The sequence below is a fragment of the Ambystoma mexicanum genome, chromosome 10, assembly GCF_040938575.1.
Source record: "Ambystoma mexicanum isolate Mex_15411 chromosome 10, UKY_AmexF1_1, whole genome shotgun sequence".
Taxonomy (NCBI): Eukaryota; Metazoa; Chordata; class Amphibia; order Caudata; family Ambystomatidae; genus Ambystoma; species Ambystoma mexicanum.
The window spans coordinates 977,560,031-977,578,673 of record NC_090932.1 but is presented as its reverse complement, the minus strand read 5'-3'; positions in this window follow the sequence as shown (position 1 = coordinate 977,578,673).

Below are 18,643 nucleotides of genomic sequence, written 5' to 3'. Positions count from 1 at the left end.
AAGGAGAGAGAAGCCTTTTCCTATTATCGCAGTGAGGCCTAGTTAAAAAGATGGAGTCAAGGGTGCACTAAATGAATATATATATATATACATCATCAATGATATTTGTGATGTCATCTTTGATGTCCTGGGTGGTAGTGTTAGTAATGCACGTAGATGGTGCGAGTTATGGTTGCTTAGCTTACTATAATGGGGGAATGTGCAGTGGTGTTTCGTTGCACTGGGAAGTATAACATTCCTTTAGTGATTTTTTTTTTTTTTTACTGAATGTACATATATATGTATGGCAGGGAAGGAAAAGAAAGGGGCTAAACAAGTGATGTCGTCATTGATGTCATCATTGAAATTTGAGATGACATTTTGCATGGTCTGGGTGTTAGTGTTAGCAGTGCACAGGGGTGGTGGCAGGGTTGGGGGCTTAGTTTACCATAACTGTCGAATTTCAGGGATTTTTCAGTTTTAATTTGAAGCATAAAAGGGAGGTGGAAAGTTTTTTTTTTTTTTAGTGAAGTGTAAGGTTCTTGTTAGGGCAATTTAACCATAACGTCCCCTCAACAAAGTTTTTTTTTTGTAGTGAATTTAACTGGGGTTTGGGAGGGCAACTTAACCATAACGTCCCCTGAACAACGTTTTTTTTTTTTGTAGTGAATTTAACTGGTTTTTGGGAGGGCAACTTAACCATAACGTCCCTGTAACAAAGTTTTTTTTGTAGGCAATAGCATAGGCTTTTGGAAGGTGGAACTTAAGCATGAAATTGTGGCAATGAAGTCGATCAGCAGAATATACACTGTAATCATATGATTTAGAAAGATATGTAGTATAATGTACGTACTTGACATAGATTTAACATAGAACATACAGAAACCCCTGCTTAATGATATTGGAAAGGGAAGGACTGAGCACCTGTTTGCGGATGGGGTTGGACAGCATCAACATTACCCAAAGAGGTGGGGGATAGCTGAAAATTTACTATTGTCTTACACAAAAAATGTGCAACGTAGAAGGACATAAATATATTATAAGTAGTAATAAGTAAATATGGAAACCTGAAGTTAGGAAAAGAAAACCACACATTTAATAGCCATGTAGAATAAATTGGATGGTACCATAAAAAAGAAAGGATGCCTCCAGCGTAATCACTTCACAGAAACTCGGCAGCCTGGAACGACAGACGACGGATGCAGTAGGACGAAGGTACATTACAGCAAAAGAGTACAGGTCATGTTTTTATATGGGTGATTTTTTTTGTGGTATGTAGTGCATAAATAGTAATTTCTTTCTGTTCTTTTGACTCAGAAATGGCTAGTACTTTGGAGTGGCTGGAGGAGCATTTCCCACATGATGAAATGTCTGAAGACAACGACAGTAATGGTACAGAGTGCTCTGCATATGCAAAATAGTGACCAGTTATTTAGAGGCATTCAACCTATGCTTTTTTTTTTTTAACAGATCAGGAAAGAAAAGAAGAAAGGGCAACAAACGAGACAGAAGAAGACAGGATAAAGAGGATAAAGGAGAAAATGGACTTATTGAACAACAATTTTCAAAGTTTACGGGAGTTTGTGGAGGACTGTGTGATAGGAAAAGTTTGTTATCATTGCCCCACCTGCACCTGCCCTGCTTCTCCATTCCCTAGTGAACCATCCCCAAACCTTGAACAGGAAAATAGACGTTTTGACAAAATATCCATCCCTTCTTCCCCTCACAAATCTTCTCCTCATAACCAGCCCATGTTGAATCATAATTCCCCCATATTTGTTTCCATGTCCGCTTCCCCCGCTATTTCTTTAGATTGATGCATGGGTGTGTGTTTGAAATGTTTTAGTGCAGTAGTTGTAGAGAAAGTGTGTGTGTGTGTGTAGATTTTTTTTTTAAAAAGACGTAAAATGTTCACGAACAGCGCACCTGTTCAACCTATCTGCAAGCAATGGAATGTGGGTGCTGTCTAATGTGAAGTAAGATGGATGTGATGTGTGACTGCACCATCTTTTGAAAATGTGCGTACATAAACAGGAAGGGGTGTCCAAAGGATATACTACGTCGGCGTACCGCTTGAAAACAAGATAATACATGGTCGTAGAACACACAAGATGTCCGGAATGGGTGTAATTGAGTAAAAAGGGAGTGTGTGAAGGACAGTATAGCGGTCCGTATTGGTCGCAGTAAAATGGTGCCGTCCGTACAACAGGCACGGTGGCCGGCAAGTTCGTAGGCAAACAAAATGGGGTTGTCCTAAGGACACTGGAACTGTCCGTACAGTGAACATAGCATGCATGCACATGTGCAGTACAAACTTAAGGATTGCAAACATTGCGCCAGTTCCTAACTGTCCGTCTCGCTTGTGTCGCACTTTGAAGTAGTTTGAGAACCCGAACACTGTCTGTAGGACACTTGTGCGCATGCGCACGTTTGATTCTTTGCATTTGCTGTCCAGGGGACTTTCATTATGGGGGCGGATGTGTTGAGGACGTCATCTTGTGACCGCACCTACGCTGAGCGTGGGGGCTAGTTTCCGCGGTTTGTGTGCTTCCGCAACAATAAAAATGAACTTGTAGACACAAGACAAAGTATTGTGGAGTGTAAAAATGTAATTTCACACATCCCAATCAATAGGCCACCTCAGGAGTTGATGTGTAAAAAATGTGTACCGCTTTGTAGGGATGAAGACGGTCACGAGGCACACCCCTGCACCCCTACAAAAGGCCACACCCCCAAGCTCATCTTCATTGTCCTTCTAACTATAGCAGATTGAGGGGTGTTGCCTTTACTGCTGTAGTGACCAAAAGGAAACTAATCGGTATGGCTTCCATGGCTGCTGTTGGGTTATTGCCTCTGCACCACCCCCAAACCCGCCACCATCACCACCTCACCAAGGGCCTGCAGAGAGATATATGGGTGAGGATGTAGAGATTGAGGAAGAATGGGAGGAAGAGAATGAAGTGGAGGATATCCACACTTAGAGCACTCGGCGGGAGTCGTGGGTGTGGCAATTGTTTTACATTTATGGGAATGTACCAAAAGCACATGCAAACCTGGTGAAATGTAACCAGTGCGATGTGGTGTTGATTCGCTGGAGATTTGGCGCATACAGTTTTGGTACGACAACCATGAAGCGACACCTCACTTTGTTCCACACTGTGGACATTTGCAAGTTGGTGCCATGTGAAGAGCGTAGTCGTTTGAGTTCCTCCACAGCATCCTCAGAATCCGATCCTCCCACCACAAGAGACACTCCTGTGGTGGAGCGCCTCTCTCCAGCTGCTTAACAAGCCATTCACAATGCTGTGGACCCTTACCTTTCAAAGGTGACAGTAGTGTGCACGTATTGTGACGCAGTACTCTGCAGGGGGGAGAGTTTTCGAGGTGCCTTTGAGGCTGCAGTCAACGAGCACCAGAAGATTTGTTCCTTACCTAAAATAAAAGATAACCCTTAATATTTGTCTGTCCAGTTGCCCTTTCTTATCCCCGTGGCTGATGTCCCTTCCTTACCCTCCTTTCGCCTCTTCTCCTAGTGTGTCGAGTGCTGTTAATCTATGAACGTAAAAACAACAAAAATCACAAAAAGGCTCCTTTCAGAGCTGCCTTTCTCAGTGTATCAATAGAACTATGAAGTGAAGGCCGTAGACCCCTGCAGAGTTCAGCAAAAGTTCACAGGCAGTCGTAGAGGGGAAAAAGGGAGGGTGCAAGCAGAGCAAACGCAATTAAGTGTACGTTGGGAGTAAGTGGCAGCTCTGAAAAGAGCCTTTTGGTGGTGTGTTGTGTAGGTCAAAAACAGTGGATTGGGGAAAACAGATTGTCAGATAGGTTAGTGTGATTGCAAAAGAGGGCGCAATGCATTTTGTAAATTGTGAAGAAACATCTGATTGCCAGCATATGTGCGGTGGACTCCATCTCTGCAGAAAATGAAACTGCTACGAAACAAAATGTTTTCATTGTGGAAAGAGGACATGCCAACATCTCTTAAAAAGGCACACACAGCCTTATTCACATTGCATCTCGCTTTCTTCATTTGTGGACCAAATGCAGAAGAACGCAACCATATTTGTCTTTGGGTAATATGGGAAAAAAGTATTTGACAATTTGGAAACATGTCCATGAGCTTCGCGAGTCCTTCCTTCATAGCAAATTGTAAAGAAATCCCAGATACATGGCCTAAACTGTTTCCTCCACAATGAAAGATGAGTATATCTGGAGGACACTCTGTCTGTAAAGTAACACAAAGAGGTACCAAGTCCAGCCATCTCATGCCACGCACGCCATGCCAGTGCACTTCTGCATGTGAAAAATCTGAGATTTGTAGATAAACTGCAGCTTTCTGCATGCACTTTCAACCAATGTATCCATGAGTCTCCCACAATCCAGATAATCTGTTTTCAAGCATGGAAAACCATTGCTGTGTCGTGTCCTGTGAGGGAGAAGACGGTCTTACTAAAGTATGTTGGTCAGAACACACCTACTCAACTTTATGGCCCAATCCCTAGCTCCACTCATTCTTATTTACATGTGGCTCCACCCTTCAATCCCCGGTGGTGATATGTGCTTGCTGCTAACTACCGCCATGTTCGTGGCCATGTACAGGATCAGAGCGTGATGACGGTACATTAAAGTACTATTCCCCTTTTTCTCCTTTAAGGTAGGCTCTGAAAAGAGACTTTTTATAATTTTATTTTTGGCCACATATCATACAGGCATGTTTTTTTAATGTATTTTTTGTATTTTTTGTCCTTGCTTTACTCTTGCAAACATTACAGAAGCTTCTCTAAAGCAAGCCTTATGTTCCAAAAGAACATTGCATTTCCCAAAGAGGATAGCACAACACAATCTCCTTCAAAGTAATGCGCATTGCTTGGAGCAATGTTATCGTGGCTACAAAAAAACATACCAACTCGTAGCATGAATGCGCGCATGCCGCGATTGATGATGCACCTCCCGATGCTTTGATCTGGACAGAAAACAGAAGTGTTGTTCCATTGTACTCTCGGGAGTAAAGCAGAAAAAATAACTTTCAATGTTTGGAAGATGGTCATGAGTGCTTCAACCAACTGTGCCAAATCTGCCAACAAAGTACGTGAAGTCAGGTATCCCAAGTGGCAAGTACCGAAGTGCAAAATTACCACATGAGGAGTGTTCATTCTATGCATGTCTCTGCAAACTTGCAGAATTGCTGCAGCATTGGCATCAGTGTCAGTGCTCCACACCACCTCCACTCCTCGCACATCGAAATGGTGTGCCACATGCCTACTCTCGGCATAGTGTTGTAAGCCTTATACAAAAATGACTCCAGGCAGTAAAACCCTGACCCTCTGCACATCTAACATTTTCAGTGTGCGCACCATCTTTTGACACAAAAGAGTATTGTGAACATCTGATTGGCTGATGCCTACAGTTGTCTTTCCATGCAGGAATTGCTGTAGAAACCCATATGTTACACGCCCTATCAGTGGACAAGCGTTGTCTACGTGCAGCACGTAACTCTTACCCAGTCCTTCCACCCTTTCTACAGTGGTACCAAAGCGAGTCCCTCATTGGACACAACTAAGGGGGCGCACAATCATCCACCAATCACATAGAACATCGCAAATTTTAACTCCGTCATCAACAATGTGCACTTCAAAATTACTGTTGATGATTCTTAATGGAAATCGCATACCATTGCAAAGCACCTACTTCACAAGCTACTGTGCAAGGATTGCAAATGTATACGTACAGCTCCATGCATGTCCACATGCATCAGTATAGAGTACAGGTATGTACATTTTAATCAGAGTACATGTGGAAGCCTTATGATTTGAAATAGACAAAATAATGCCGGTAAATTTCCATAGGGAACACATAACAACGCTCCCCCTTTTAAAGTGCAAGATTGACGATTTGTCATTACCAAATCGCACCACTGCTTACTGTCTTCTGCATAACCTGCCTATTTAGGCATAGCTCTCAACCATTTTTGTCTTAAAGGCGGGTGAAATCAGCCGTGCAGGAGGCTTGGCAGGTGAGTCTGCCCTTTACAAGGCGGGTGACACCCACCAAAAGCGTGTGAGTTGAGAAGTACAATTTAGGGCAGACCTCAATTTTGTATGTGCAAATGTCAGAGTTCTGTACTCTGTACTGCCTACAGTAATGCTACTTGCAATGTGATCGTATGAGAATAGTAATCGCTCCTGATTGTGGTGCTGACATGTCCTTTGGAGGGTCTCCCGATTTTTGGACATCATGCTTTTCATTAACAAGTACAACATGTTTGCCCATCTACTACTTTTCTCTATCGCTTACAAACCTCTCTCCTATGCATACTACACTTTATAAAGAACAAGGCATTTGCAAACCCTTAAAAAATGTAGTTATATTGAAGGACTTTCAAGTACCATATTGAAAGTAGTATGCAAAGACTGCACACAGAGAAGTGAAATGTGCACGTGGACTGGGTTGAAATATGAAAGTTGAATCCTCTGATGAAAAAAGTACAAGTAAAGTCTGCAGTATCATGACGGCTGCAAACACACAAAGTAATTGATATCGTTTTTTTAATTCACAGTGAAGACTACTCTCCTGAGAATCAACAGCATCTACACTGCAGACGACATATCCGAAGAAACCTAGTCATCTTGCACAAAATAGTAAGTACAGTACAACCTTCATATTGTAACTACTCCTTAAAGAGGCTGCATGGGTTATTTGTTTATTTTGGGCACCAAAGCAAGCACTCATTTGTAAACCATTCTACCTACAAATATCCATTTATTGAACAAAGAATAACAGGTGGAATGGCTGAGCAAATAAAAATAAAGGTGCCCAATGTAAGCATCCACCTGTTGTAGAGTTAGTGGAGAATCTTGGTACAAACCACCTAATGCAGTTGGGTAACATAATAAAAGACATCTCAACTACCGAAACTGTACCTCCTCCATCAAAAAGTGTCACAAAACACAGAAATGTTGTAAAAAAAACGGCTGCTAGTACAGCTAACAATGTTCCTGATAATCCTGATAGTGTAAGAAGAACCCATAGTAAATAAAGTATTTTAGCAAAAATGTTTTGTCACAGAGTCCTTCAGAATCTACTAAGAAGAGAACCAAAATCATCCTCACCCCTTAAAACGTACCGTAGAAAGTTAATTCTACAAGCACTCGTGGAGAGTGCAATCCTTCTCAAAAGGAAGTTGTTCATATTAGTGTTAAAAAGGATGAAAGCACTAACAAAACTAAGTACCAAACTACAAATGAAACTCGGCAATAAACGGAATGTGAACAAAAATAATTTTGTGCATGTTTGTGGTGGTGAATGGAGTCACACAACAACCACAGAGCCATATTTTAATGAAGAAGCATACAAACAAAATCAAACAAACAAAATTGCCATCCATAGCAGTGGACGAGGATATGAGAAAATCAATACTACCATCATCGGAACAAGAAACACTGCTTACAAAACTATCTTCTGAAAACTCAGAATTACCTCTCGATTCAGCAGAATCACACCGTCCAGCATACAAATTGCTGTGCACATCAATGTGTGCCATTCCAAACAAAGCTTTCAAATCTTTACATCAGTTCCTCAATCAATATGTAAAAGGTAAAGACAAAAGTAAAATGAAAGTGATGCAAAATATGGATATTTGTGTAGTGCGGAAAGAAACAGGACTAAAAGGACATTCATTAGCCTGCATTTCTGGTCCTATTTGCAAAAGTACCTTCCATGATATCAAAAGAATATCAGTACATCATTCCAAAGTAAGAAATCTAGTGTATAAAATATACTGTGCAAAAAGTCCAGCTTCAGAATTAGGCAATTTAAATACCACTCTTTTGCATGGTACACCCAAATACTTACAAGAAGAAATGGACCGTATTCAGAAAAAGTATTTTTGAAGTGAGAGCCATGTAGAAAATTCAACGGTTTGGAGCATAGTAGCGACAATTCTGCACATAGCAACCTTCTATTACACACATACAGAAAAGAAATACAAAAATGTAAAAGGTCATCGGCTGAAGTACCAAACCTTGTGTGTGTATGTTGCCGCAGAACGTTTTACAAAAGGAACACAAAAAATGTGGACATAGCATACAAAATAGAAAACAATTAAGACTCTAAATGGTTTGAATTAGCTTTGTACCTTTTAGCTGAAAGCAAATATGAAATAACTGAACGCCTAATATGTTGCAGTTACCGTACTGCAAAATTAGACAACACCCATACTCCTTCACATGCAATTACAAATAATTTGGAATTGTTTCCATTACCAAAAATCCTGCAACACCTCAATTTGTATGAGGGCAAAATAATTCAAACAGTTCAACAATTTCAAGCTATTATACGTCTTCATCCAAAAACAGCAAATTTACCTTCCTCTGAATTGGTGAAAGGCATTTGTGGCAAAGTAGTTTACTTGCCACTAGGTCTAACAGAAAATGTGCACAATGTAGGATTGGAACGTTCAATAGAGCATTCTTTAATAGTCTTGGTAAATGGAGTACCAACAAAGGACAAAATATTGTGGCAACAATTAGTAGACTTACACAAAGTTACATAGGCATTGCAATATCTAAAAGGCAACAATGAGTACTACAAGGAAAAAAATATTGATGAAAGCTTAAGGCAAACAACTGAAATAATTCAAGAGCCATCAGAAACTGGACAATTCGAACTTCTGGATCCAGCTACAGTATCCACTCTTTTGGACCATTACACAATTCATCCATTGCATTCCAATGAAAGTATAGATGATGCATTAGAAACTTACCAAATGCGACAAACCAAAGGGTCACCAATGAGTATTTGGGAAAAAAGTATAGAAGCACATGCTTTTCCACTGCTATTTCCTGCTGGCAAAGGTGGGAGATATGATGATAGACCCACTCAGATTGGAGCATCAGAATACCGCTCATTCCGAATGTATTCGCAAGATCCCAGATTTAGACAAAATGTGGAATACATAACACACCTACTCTATGAAAGTGAATTAGCAACACTATGTTATGTAGCTGCACACATTCTTAAATCTGGAACACACTTTCAAAATATGTCAGCTACGCAGTTAATACAAAAAGTACAAGAAAAAGATGAGGTTTTACAATCAAGTATAACAAATTTGTTTGCAAACATGCGTGGTACAAAGGAATACTGGTTTAGACGGCACAGAGACGTGCGTTGCATGATCAGACCTTGGACCTCCAACTTGGTTTGTTACGCTAAGTTGTGCAGAATATGCATGGGAAGATTTACATGAGCTCCTACGCATAGCAAACAGCAACAAAAACAACATAGATATATTAACACCTGGAGAACTTTGCTCTCTAGATCCAGTTAATGTCTCAAGATATTTCCATCATCGTTTCATTGCAATGCTACACTTTATTTGCAATAAAACTGTTGCTCCCCTTGGAGAAGTGGAACACTTCTTTTGGAGAAAAGAATATCAAGCGAGAGGAGCACCACATATTCACATGCTGTTATGGATCAAAGGTGCACCGAAATTTGGGCACGACAGTGATAGCACTGTTTTGCAGTTTATCCATAAATATGTCCCACGTGAAATCCCTTCACAACAGACACATAGTGAGCTGCATGGGCAGATTTTACAATTTCAAAGACACGCATGTGGCAAATATTGTCGCCGTAAATACAAAAACAAAGATAAATACTACACCAAATGCCGCTTTGGTTTCCCCTGACCAGTTACAGAAACAGGTGAAGTAAACAACTTCATGTCTTCAGTTCGACATAGTGTTAAAGGTACATCACCTAAAAACACGTATTACATAAAAAGAAGGGAAGAATCATAATATATAAATGATTACAATGCAATCATTGCCCTATTATGGATTGCAAACATAGATGTGCAGTACATTGTAGACAATTCCACTGCTGTTGCACGATATGTTACAGCCTACTTAACAAAAGCAGAAAAAACAGAGCTTCAAGACCTCTGGGATAACCTATCATCAGACAAAACATTATCACAGAAATTGTACAGCCTAGGCATAAAAATGCTCTCTCATAGAGAATGTGGTGCCTTTGAAGCAGCAGATCGTTTAACCGGCACTGCTTTGTATGGAAAATCAGACAACATAATATGGCTCAGTCCTGGTCCTGCAAAATCTAGAAAAAGAGTGCTAAAATCATATGAGGACATAGAAACAATTGCCAGAAATGATCCCAACAGCCAAGCCATTCTAAAAAACAATTTACTGGACACATACTATCTGAACAGGAGTACCATTCTGGAAAGCATGTGTCTATACCACATAGCTCAAAACTTTGCATACAAAAATAATGTAAAACCCAATGAAAGCAAACATAGATATAGAGTGACCGATTGTGAAGGGTGCTTAGTGCAACTTAACAAACAAAGCTTAATTAATCATGTGAAATTGGGCCTCATTAGGACCCTGGCGGAGAGGGTATTACGCCAGCGTAGTGCATGGCGTACCTCTCCGCCATACTACGAGTTCCCGTAGCGCCATGGAGGTTTTCTCCGCCTGGTTTTACCAGCCGGAGAAAACCATGGCGCTACGGGACCTCGTTGTTAATTACGCCACCGTATTTTACGGTGGCGTAATTAACTCCTTCCCCACTCCCATTATACCCTATGGGGCAAAAATGGGAATGGGGAAGGGCAGAATGGGGATTGGGGATTTACCGCTCCGCCGAGGTCGGAATGGGGCGGTAAATCCGCCAACCCCCATGGCGCTATCGGCGGCTTTCCGCCATGCTTCGCGGTGCATTTAGCACCGCGAAGTCCGCCTGGGTCGTAATGAGGCCCATTGTCTTTAAAAACTCCTCAACAGAAAGAACTATATTACATGTCTCTGTTACAACTTTTCAAACCATGGAGTAAAGAGGAAGACATACTAGATAATTATGACTGCTATGAAGATGCTTTCAAAGCAAATGAAAGCACTATCACCGATGTTAACTTTACACAGTACAAAACAATGTTACACAATGAGCAGCAACAGGAAGAAGAAATTCAGGCCCAACTAGATAAAGACTCTTCCGACAGTAGTCAACCTTCTGTAACAGGAAGTCAAGAACCATTAGGACAACCACTAATAGCAAATGAGGCTGAGGTTTCTATGGCAGAAGTAGAAAACACCATGTATCAGTATCAAGAAGATACAGAGGACTTAACTGTACAACAAGCAAAACTTAACAGCGATCACTGCACCATTTTTGAAGAGGTGAGAAAACATATTGTGCATGGCGTACAACACGAAAATAAAGAATGTACTGCCAAAATTACAAACCTGTACTGCTGTACGTCAGTGGTGAAGCTGGATCAGGGAAAACCTTCTTAATCAAAATTATCAGCAAGTTCCTTCAACAATTGACAAACAACAAACTGTCAGCTGTTGTAACAGCCCCCACAGGTTTAGCTGCCTACAACATAGGCGGTGTGACTTTACACTGATTACTACTGCTTCCAGTAGAGCATCAGAAAAAATTAGACTACTACAAACTTTCTGCAGGAGCTGCAATGGAATTACATAGAGTATTGAAACAAATGAAAATGCTACTAATAGATGAAGTGAGCATGGTCTCCAATCTAATGTTGGCCTTGATTCATCTCAGATTGCAAGAAGTACATAAAAGTAATAACGAAGAACTCTTTGCAGGAAAACACATTATCGTTTTCGGAGATCTTCTACAATTGACACCAGTAAAAGGTGAACCGATTTTTAAAAACTTAGGCCACAAACTCTGCCGGAAAATTGTTGGTAGAATAGGTAATGTTCACCTTTGGCAACATTTCCAATACAGAGAATTAACTGAGAACATGCGGCAATCTGCAGATCTCACTTATGCCAACATCTTAAAAAGTATTAGAGTTGGTGTATTATCGCAAGAAGCACAAGCTGTATTGAAAAAGCAGCATATACATGCACTTTATGGTGATAATGCATGTGTAACTGATGTTATGGAACAAATAGTGCATAAAAATGACAGTTGTATGGCCTTAATGCCAACTCTTGCAAGTTGTTTCAAATTCAATGAAACTAATGTTAAAGAAAGAAATTCAAGCAATAATAGAAATTAGCGCCACAGACAAACTAGACGTACATGGTTTGACAGTACCCATGTGTGAGCAAGCCACAACAAGACTAAGGGGTCGATTCATGGAATTAATGTGCGCCAAAAATTCCCGCGCAAAGGTGCCAAAACGTGCGAATCGCAGTGCAAGTGTGAAAATCGCAGTGCAAGTGCGAAAATCGCAGGGAAACCAGCGCACATCGATTCATGGAAGTCTGTCCGCGAGAAAAACATTGGATGTGCGCTGAAAATGTGCACCGCGCACGCCGGCGCACAGGTCATCCAACAGTGTGCGCCACGGCCACTGCGAAATCGCACATAGCGCGGCGCACCTCACAAAAGTAGGCGGAACACGGGGCGTAACACTCGGAATGGGGAACAACGCGTGAAAATATGGGCGTCACGGGGGAAGTACAGGGGGCAAGTGCGCGGAACGCCCACACGCTCGCCTACAACCCGTATTCATGGAATCGAATAGGGCAAACCAGCGCATAGTCAAAGACGCACACAGGGCCAAACAAGTATGCCACAAGAAAGCAGGCGGTAGCGTCCCTGCGCCTGAAAAAAATGTGCGCCAAAATGTGCGATAACAAAAAGCACCCATATACAGCCATGATGAATGTTCCATACAGTGGCCCTCTAGGACAAATGAGGTGCAAAGGGGTACCGACAAACACGGACACCCGCTGTGTGAAAAATAGCGTGTGCGTGTGTACCTGGGTGCACGGGAAGTCCCACACGCGATTGGCCTGGGTACGTGTACTTCGGGGTGCGTGGGAAGTCCCACACGCGATTAGCCTGGGTACGTGTACTACGGGGTGCGCGGGAAGTTCCACGCGCGATTAGCCTGGGTACATGTGTTTCGGGGTGCGCGGGAAGTTCCACACGTGATTGGCCTGGGTACGTGTCCTTCGGGGTGCGCGGGAAGTTCCACACGCGATTGGCCTGGGTACGTGTATTCCGAGGTGCACGGGAAGATTCACACGTGATTTCAGCAGGGTACGTGTATTTAGGTGGTGCCGGGGAATGCTACACGTGACTTGGCCGTGTGGGTCCTCCCAGGTGTTCCCTCTACACCCTCCATGGCCTCTGCAGACAGCCCACACCACAGGGGACTACCCTGCACCCCTGCTCATGTCCCACAGGCAACCCATCCACCATTGCCATGCCCCCCAGCCAACCCACATGTCACCTTGCACTACTGATCACCAACACATGTCTCCCTGCACCCCCACCCCCCAGCCACCAGGGGCAGCCTCCACCAGGCCCCCACCCATGTCTACCACCACAACCCACCCCCCAGCAGTGCAGGGGCAGCCTCCACCAGGCCCCCACTCATGTCCCCCTGCACCCCCACCCCCCAGCAGTGCATGGGCAGCCTCCACCAGGCCACCACTCATGTCCCCTATTACCCCCACTCCCAGCAGTGCAGGGGCAGCCTCCACCAGGCCCCCACTCATGTCCCCTATCACCCCCACCCCCCAGCAGTGCAGGGACAGCCTCCACCAGGCCCCCACTCATGTCTACCACCACCCCCACCCCCCAGCAGTGCAGGGGCAGCCTCCACCAGGCCCCCACTCATGTCCCCCTGCACCCCCACCCCCCAGCCACCAGGGGCAGCCTCCACCAGGCCCCCACCCATGTCTACCACCACCCCCACTCCCCAGCCACCAGGGGCAGCCTACACCAGGCCCCCACTCATGTCCCCTATCACCCCCACCCACCAGCAGTGCAGGGGCAGCCTCCACCAGGCCCCCACCCATGTCCCCTATCACCCCCACCCCCCAGCCACGAGGGGCAGCCTGCACCAGGCCCCCACCCATGTCCCCTATCACCCCCACCCCCCAGCAGTGCAGGGGCAGCCTCCACCAGGCCCCCACTCATGTCTACCCCCACCCCCACCCCCCAGCAGTGCAGGGGCAGCCTCCACCAGGCCCCCACCCATGTCCAACACATGTCTCCCACCACCCCCACCCCCAGCCACCAGGGGCAGCCTCCACCAGGCCCCCACTCAAGTCCCCTATCACCCCCACCCCCCAGCCACCAGGGGCAGCCTCCACCGGGCCCCCACTCATGTCCCCTATCACCCCCACCCCCCAGCCACCAGGGGCAGCCTCCACCAGGCCCCCACTCATGCCCCCCTGCACCCCCACCCCCCAGCAGTGCAGGGGCAGCCTGCACCAGGCCCCCACTCATGTCTACCACCACCCCCCACCCCCCAGCAGTGCAGGGGCAGCCTCCACCAGGCCCCCACTCATGTCCCCCTGCACCCACACCCCGCAGCCACAAGGGGCAGCCTCTACCGGGCCCCCACCCATGTCTACCACCATCCCACCCCCCAGCCACCAGGGGCAGCCTCCACCAGGCCCCCACTCATGTCTCCCACCACCCCCACTCCCCAGCAGTGCAGGGGCAGCCTCCACCAGGCCCCCACTCATGTCTACCACCACCCCCACCCCCCAGCAGTGCAGGGGCAGCCTCCACTAGGCCCCCACTCATGTCCCCCTGCACCCCCACCCCCCAGCCACCAGGGGCAGCCTCCACCAGGCCCCCACCCATGTCTTCCACCACCCCCAGCCCCCAGCCACCAGGGGCAGCCTCCACCAGGCCCCCACTCATGTCCCCTATCACCTCCACCCCCCAGTAGTGCAGGGGCAGCCTCCACCAGGCCCCCACTCATGTCTACCACCACCCCCACCCCCAGCAGTGCAGGGGCAGCCTCCACCAGGCCCCCACCTATGTCTCCCTGCACCCCACCCCCCAGCAGTGCAGGGGCAGCCTCCACCAGGCCCCCACTCATGTCTACCACCACCCCCACCCCCAGCAGTGCAGGGGCAGCCTCCACCAGGCCCCCACTCATGTCTACCACCACCCCCACCCCCCAGCAGTGCAGGGGCAGCCTCCACCCGGCCCCCACTCATGTCCAACTCATGTCTCCCACCACCCCCACCCCCCAGCCACCAGGGGCACCCTCCACCAGGCCCCCACCCATGTCTACCACCACCCCCACCCCCCAGCAGTGCAGGGGCAGCCTCCACCAGGCCCCCACTGATGTCCCGTATCACCCCCACCCCCCAGCCACCAGGGGCAGGCTCCACCAGGCACCCACTCATGTCCCCTATCACCCCCACCCCCCAGCCACCAGGGGCAGCCTCCACCAGGCTCCCACTCATGTCTACCACCACCCCCACCCCCCAGCAGTGCAGGGGCAGCCTCCACCACGCCCCCGCTCATGTCCCCCTGCACCCCCACCCCCCAGCCACCAGGGGCAGCCTCCACCAGGCCCCCACCCATGTCTACCACCACCCCCACCCCCAGCAGTGCAGGGGCAGCCTCCACCAGGCCCCCACTCATGTCTACCACCACCCCCACCCCCCAGCAGTGCAGGGCCAGCCTCCACCAGGCCCCCACTCATGTCTACCACCACCCCCACCCCCAGCAGTGCAGGGGCAGCCTCCACCAGGCCCCCACCCATGTCTCCCTGCACCCCACCCCCCAGCAGTGCAGGGGCAGCCTCCACCAGGCCCCCACTCATGTCTACCACCACCCCCACCCCCAGCAGTGCAGGGGCAGCCTCCACCAGGCCCCCACTCATGTCTACCACCACCCCCACCCCCCAGCAGTGCAGGGGCAGCCTCCACCCGGCCCCCACTCATGTCCAACTCATGTCTCCCACCACCCCCACCCCCCAGCCACCAGGGGCACCCTCCACCAGGCCCCCACTCATATCTCCCACCACCCCCACCCCCCAGCAGTGCAGGGGCAGCCTCCACCAGGCCCCCACTCATGTCTCCCACCACCCCCACCCCCCAGCAGTGCAGGGGCAGCCTCCACCAGGCCCCCACTCATGTCTACCACCACCCAAACCCCCAGCAGTGCAGGGGCAGCTTCCACCAGGCCCCCACTCATGTCCCCCTGCACCCCCACCCCCCAGCCACCAGGGGCAGCCTCCACCAGGCCCCCACCCATGTCTACCACCACCCCCACCCCCACCCCCCAGCCACCAGGGGCAGCCTCCACCAGGCCCCCACTCATGCCCCTTATCACCCCCACCCCCAAGCAGTGCAGGTGCAGCCTCCACCAGGCCCCCACTCGTGTCTACCACCACCCCCACCCCCCAGCAGTGCAGGGGCAGCCTCCACCAGGCTCCCACTCATGTCTACCACCACCCCCAACCCCCAGCAGTGCAGGGGCAGCCTCCACCACGCCCCCACTCATGTCCCCCTGCACCCCCACCCCCCAGCCACCAGGGGCAGCCTCCACCAGGCCCCCACCCATGTCTACCACCACCCCCACCCCCATCCACCAGGGGCAGCCTCCACCAGGCCCCCACTCATATCTCCCACCACCCCCACCCCCCAGCAGTGCAGGGGCAGCCTCCACCAGGCCCCCACTCATGTCTCCCACCACCCCCACCCCCCAGCAGTGCAGGGGCAGCCTCCACCAGGCCCCCACTCATGTCTACCACCACCCAAACCCCCAGTAGTGCAGGGGCAGCCTCCACCAGGCCCCCACTCATGTCCCCCTGCACCCCCACCCCCCAGCCACCAGGGGAAGCCTCCACCAGGCCCCCACCCATATCTACCACCACCCCCACACCCACCCTCTAGCCACCAGGGGCAGCCTCCACCAGGCCCCCACTCATGTCCCTTATCACCCCCACCCCCCAGCAGTGCAGGTGCAGCCTCCACCAGGCCCCCACTCGTGTCTACCACCACCCCCACCCCCCAGCAGTGCAGGGGCAGCCTCCACCAGGCCCCCACTCATGTCTACCACCACCCCCACCCCCCAGCAGTGCAGGGGCAGCCTTCACCAGGCCTCCACTCATGTCTACCACCACCCCACCCCCCAGCAGTGCATGGGCAGACTCCACCAGGCCCCCACTCATGTCCAACTCATGTCTCCCACCACCCCCACCTCCCAGCCACCAGGGGCACCCTCCACCAGGCCCCCACCCATGTCTACCACCACCCCCAACCCCCAGCAGTGCAGGGGCAGCCTCCACCAGGCCCCCACTCATGTCTATCCCCACCCCCACCCCCCAGCAGTGCAGGGGCAGCCTCCACCAGGCCCCCACTCATGTCCCCCTGCACCCCCACCCCCCAGCCACCAGGGGTAGCCTCCACCAGGCCCCCACTCATGTCTACCACCACCCCCACCCCCCAGCCACCAGGGGCAGGCTCCACCAGGCACCCACTCATGTCCCCTATCACCCCCACCCCCCAGCCACCAGGGACAGCCTCCACCAGGCTCCCACTCATGTCTACCACCACCCCCACCCCCCAGCAGTGCAGGGGCAGCCTCCACCACGCCCCCACTCATGTCCCCCTGCACCCCCACCCCCCAGCCACCAGGGGCAGCCTCCACCAGGCCCCCACCCATGTCTACCACCACCCCCACCCCCCATCCACCAGGGGCAGCCTCCACCAGGCCCCCACTCATATCTCCCACCACCCCTACCCCCCAGCAGTGCAGGGGCACCCTCCACCAGGCCCCCACTCATGTCTCCCACCACCCCCACCCCCCAGCAGTGCAGGGGCAGCCTCCACCAGGCCCCCACTCATGTCTACCACCACCCAAACCCCCAGCAGTGCAGGGGCAGCTTCCACCAGGCCCCCACTCATGTCCCCCTGCACCCCCACCCCCCAGCCACCAGGGGCAGCCTCCACCAGGCCCCCACTTATGTCTACCACCACCCCCACCCCCACCCCCCAGCCACCAGGGGCAGCCTCCACCAGGCCCCCACTCATGCCCCTTATCACCCCCACCCCCCAGCAGTGCAGGTGCAGCCTCCACCAGGCCCCCACTCGTGTCTACCACCACCCCCACCCCCCAGCAGTGCAGGGGCAGCCTCCACCAGGCCCCCACTCATGTCTACCACCACCCCCACCCCCCAGCAGTGCAGGGGCAGCCTTCACCAGGCCTCCACTCATGTCTACCACCACCCCACCCCCCCAGCAGTGCATGGGCAGACTCCACCAGGCCCCCACTCATGTCCAACTCATGTCTCCCACCACCCCCACCCCCCAGCCACCAGGGGCACCCTCCACCAGGCCCCCACCCATGTCTACCACCACCCCCACCCCCCAGCAGTGCAGGGGCAGCCTCCACCAGGCCCCCACTCATGTCTACCCCCACCCCCACCCCCAGCAGTGCAGGGGCAGCCTCCACCAGGCCCCCACTCATGTCCCCCTGCACTCCCACCCCCCAGCCACCAGGGGTAGCCTCCACCAGGCCCCCACTCATGTCTACCACCACCCCCACCCCCCCAGCCACCAGGGGCAGCCTCGACCAGGCCCCCACTCATGTCCCTTATCACCCCCACCCCCCAGCAGTGCAGGTGCAGCCTCCACCAGGCCCCCACTAGTGTCTACCACCACCCCCACCCGCCAGCAGTGCAGGGGCAGCCTCCACCAGGCCCCCACTCATGTCTACCACCACCCCCACCCCCCAGCAGTGCAGGGGCAGCCTTCACCAGGCCTCCACTCATGTCTACCACCACCCCACCCCCCAGCAGTGCATGGGCAGCCTCCACCAGGCCCCCACTCATGTCCAACTCATGTCTCCCACCACCCCTCCCCCCAGCCACCAGGGGCACCCTCCACCAGGCCCC